This window comes from Myotis davidii, unplaced genomic scaffold, assembly GCF_000327345.1.
Source record: "Myotis davidii unplaced genomic scaffold, ASM32734v1 scaffold170, whole genome shotgun sequence".
NCBI lineage: Eukaryota > Metazoa > Chordata > Mammalia > Chiroptera > Vespertilionidae > Myotis > Myotis davidii.
This window is the reverse complement of record NW_006282528.1, coordinates 1,698,063-1,701,965: the sequence shown is the minus strand read 5'-3', so window position 1 is coordinate 1,701,965 and position 3,903 is coordinate 1,698,063.

Below are 3,903 nucleotides of genomic sequence, written 5' to 3'. Positions count from 1 at the left end.
AGGACTATCTGTTCTTAGCTCTGCAGCTGGCCCTTGAAGCAGCTAATAAACGATTAAGTGGACTCGCCGCTAGAGGGAGACAGTTACCCCGTTTACACCCACAACCAGCTGGTATTTTAGAAATTGATTCCTACCGTGGAGAAGGTGGGGCTGACGCTGTGACATCGGGTGGAGTTGCTAGATTTCGCCAATAAAAATGCTCGATACCCACTTACATTTGAATTAAATTTGAATTTCAGGTCAACAAGAATCTTTGTAGCTGAGGTGTGTGCCCAATATTGCATGGGACATATTTATAATAAACATATTTTTTGTGGTCGAATGCTTTGAATATTCCGGCACTTACTTGTGGAAAGAGATGATTGTGAATTTGCTAGTGTAGGAGTATATCATTCCCTCTTTGAAATCTCAGTGATTTCTACCACGTCAGCACGCAGGATCTGTGCTCCACCCGTGATTTCAGATAAACACCCACCCCTGGTTTGTGTCCCTGCACTATTGGGGCCGTGCTGACAGGGGGATTATTATTCATTGTTTGCCTGGGATCCGCACGCAGCTGGGCATCCTGCGTTTTCATTGCAAACCTCGAGACGTTCAGCTGCGAAAGGACTATGGGCCCTCCCAGGCCCACCGGCCCACCGGCCCACCGGCCCACAGGCCCACCGGCCCACAGACCAATGTGCAGAACACCCGACAGAGACTTGCACCAGCGGCATCAACATGATGTGTTGCACTCACCACGGAAAACAATGGTTACAAACATTCAGGGAGCATGATCGTCCGTATGGAAAACTACAATAATTAATACAGAATAATACAGAATAAGCTCTGTTTCACCTACTCACAGCTGGAAACCCGCCTGTGCCCCGCCCTCTACAGCCAGAAAAGTAAATTCGAATCTAACTCGGTCCTGGGAGAAGGCTGGGGCGTCTCCACGGGGGGCACGGCTCCCCGAGGGTCTGCCCTGCCACCGCCTCCGGCCGCTTCTCACCGCTCAGCTCACAGGCCGGTCACCGCGGTCCCTCTGAGCTGGTGAGACCCAGATGTGGTAGGAACTGCGGAGAAGCCCCAGCCCGGTGTGGCTCAGTGGATAGAGCACTGGCCTGTGGACTGAAGGGTCCCGGGTTCGATGCCCGTCAGGGCACATGCCTGGGTTGCAGGCTTGATCCCCAGGAGGGGGCGTGCAGGAGGCAACCAGTCAATGATTCTCTCATCAGTGATGTTTCTCTCTCTCTCCCTCTCCCTTCTTCTCTGTGTGAAATCAATAAAAATATACTTTACAAAAAAAAACTGCGGAGAAAATGGCCCGGGAGTTGGTCCGGGTGCCTGAGGGGTCTCTGAGGAGGCACAGCTGGGTCCCCATGGTGGGGGGGGGGCGGGGAACCATGTACAAGTCGCCTGAGGCAGTACAGCTGGAGGGTGGCGGGCGAGGAGCCACACCGGCGGCGAGGGGGCCGGAGCAGACACAGCCCGCGGCCGGGTGCAGGGGGCTCGCCTGCTGCTCCCGGGCTGGACAGTGGCTGGTCGCCGGGTCCCAGTGCTGCCGGCTCTCAGCCCAAGCAACCTGCCCAGCACATACAAGAAACCTGCCCAGCACATACAAGCAGCCCGCCCAGCACATACAAGCAGCCCGCCCAGCACATACAAGCAACCCGTCCAGCACATACAAGCAGCCCGCCCAGCACATACAAGCAACCCGTCCAGCACATACAAGCAGCCCGCCCAGCACATACAAGCAACCCGTCCAGCACATACAAGCAGCCCGCCCAGCACATACAAGCAACCCGTCCAGCACATACAAGCAGCCCGCCCAGCACATACAAGCAACCCGTCCAGCACATACAAGCAGCCCGCCCAGCACATACAAGCAACCCGTCCAGCACATACAAGCAGCCCGCCCAGCACATACAAGCAACCCGTCCAGCACATACAAGCAGCCCGCCCAGCACATACAAGCAACCCGTCCAGCACATACAAGCAGCCCGCCCAGCACATACAAGCAACCCGTCCAGCACATACAAGCAGCCCGCCCAGCACATACAAGCAACCCGTCCAGCACATACAAGCAGCCCGCCCAGCACATACAAGCAACCCGTCCAGCACATACAAGCAGCCCGCCCAGCACATACAAGCAACCCGTCCAGCACATACAAGCAGCCCGCCCAGCACATACAAGCAACCCGTCCAGCACATACAAGCAGCCCGCCCAGCACATACAAGCAACCCGTCCAGCACATACAAGCAGCCCGCCCAGCACATACAAGCAACCCGTCCAGCACATACAAGCAGCCCGCCCAGCACATACAAGCAACCCGTCCAGCACATACAAGCAGCCCGCCCAGCACATACAAGCAACCCGTCCAGCACATACAAGCAGCCCGCCCAGCACATACAAGCAACCCGTCCAGCACATACAAGCAGCCCGCCCAGCACATACGAGCAGCCCGCCCAGCACATGCAAGCAGCCCGCCCAGCACATGCAAGCAGCCCGCCCAGCACATACAAGCAACCCGCCCAGCACAGACCAGCAACCCCCCCAGCACAGGCAAGCAACCGGGGCGTCGGATGAACCCTCCACGTGAGACGTGTGAGACACTCAGTTCCGTGGTTTGTAGAGCAGGGATGTGTGGGAGAATTGTAGGATATACCGAACAAAGAATTTGTCTATAACTGGGGGAAAGGTATTTTTCTCTGGAGCTTATAAAAGGGCTTACGAATGTTGCATGAGGCCCCCGAGTTCACTAGTTGAATTGAGGTGAAAAGGAAACATTCACGTCTTTGCCCAGCTTTCCCACACGCGTGGATGACAAGGCCAGTCCGTGCTCTGTGGAAAGAGGAGCCCTCACAGGCCAGGCATCGCCTGCTCACGGGGCTCCGGGGACCAGGGAGGGAGCGTGGCCTCCTTCCACGCGCGCAGCCGCAGGGGGTGCTGCGGTCCAGCCTCGCCCTGGGCTGGCCCTGCGGTGAGTCATTCGTCCTGGTCACAGCCCAACCTGTGCCGCTGGCTTCCCCGCTTGTTCGAGAGGCGAGAGTCGGGGTTCTAAGAATCATCCCAGCCAGCAGGTGTGGGGCAGCGATGGTGCCCTGGGCCAGGCCTGTACCCTTTCAGGCCCAGCTCAGCCCAGATGCAGGACCTGCTCCTCCCCAGGCTCCCAGGCCATCCCCGGGGGTGTGGAGCTGCCTTCCCGGGACTCCGTCCCCGTGACGCCTGCTCCTTGGAGACACGGTTGCAGCAGAGAAGGCGGCGGCTCCGTGTTTGCCCGCCTGCTTCTGTCCTGCTTAGGGAAACCAGCAACCAGACCTACCTGGGGCAGGCCACGGCGACCAGCCCGAGTTCTTTCGCTTGCCTCTCCTCGTCGCTCAAAATGAGATGGTGACAAATAGAACCTCAAGAAACCCCCTGCATAGCCACACGCTGAGAACGTGTTTTGAAGGACTGATCTCAAACACAGCATGATCTCTGACCACAAGGGGGTGAAATTGGAAAGCCATTCACAGAAGGACAGTTGGGACATTCACACATCTGTGGAAATTATACGGCGTGCCCATGAGCAGCAGATGGGTCCAAGAAGAAGTCGCAAGGGGAGTGAAAACCCTTAAAGACGTTTCAAAAGGAAAGCACCACACACCCAAACCATGGGATGCAGCTAAAACTGTGCTCAGAGGGAAATTCATAGCTGTCAGTGACTAAATGAAGAAAGAAGCAGGATCTCAAATCAACAACTCAACCTTCCCCTCTAAGAAACTAGAAAAAAGAAGAGCAAACTAAACTCAAAGAAGCAGAAGGAATATTAGAGGGGAAATAAACGAAATCGAGAATAGAAAAACAATAAGGAAGAGCAATGAAACCAAAGGCTTGTTCTTTGAAAAGATCAAAACTGACGAACCTTTAGCCAGACTGGC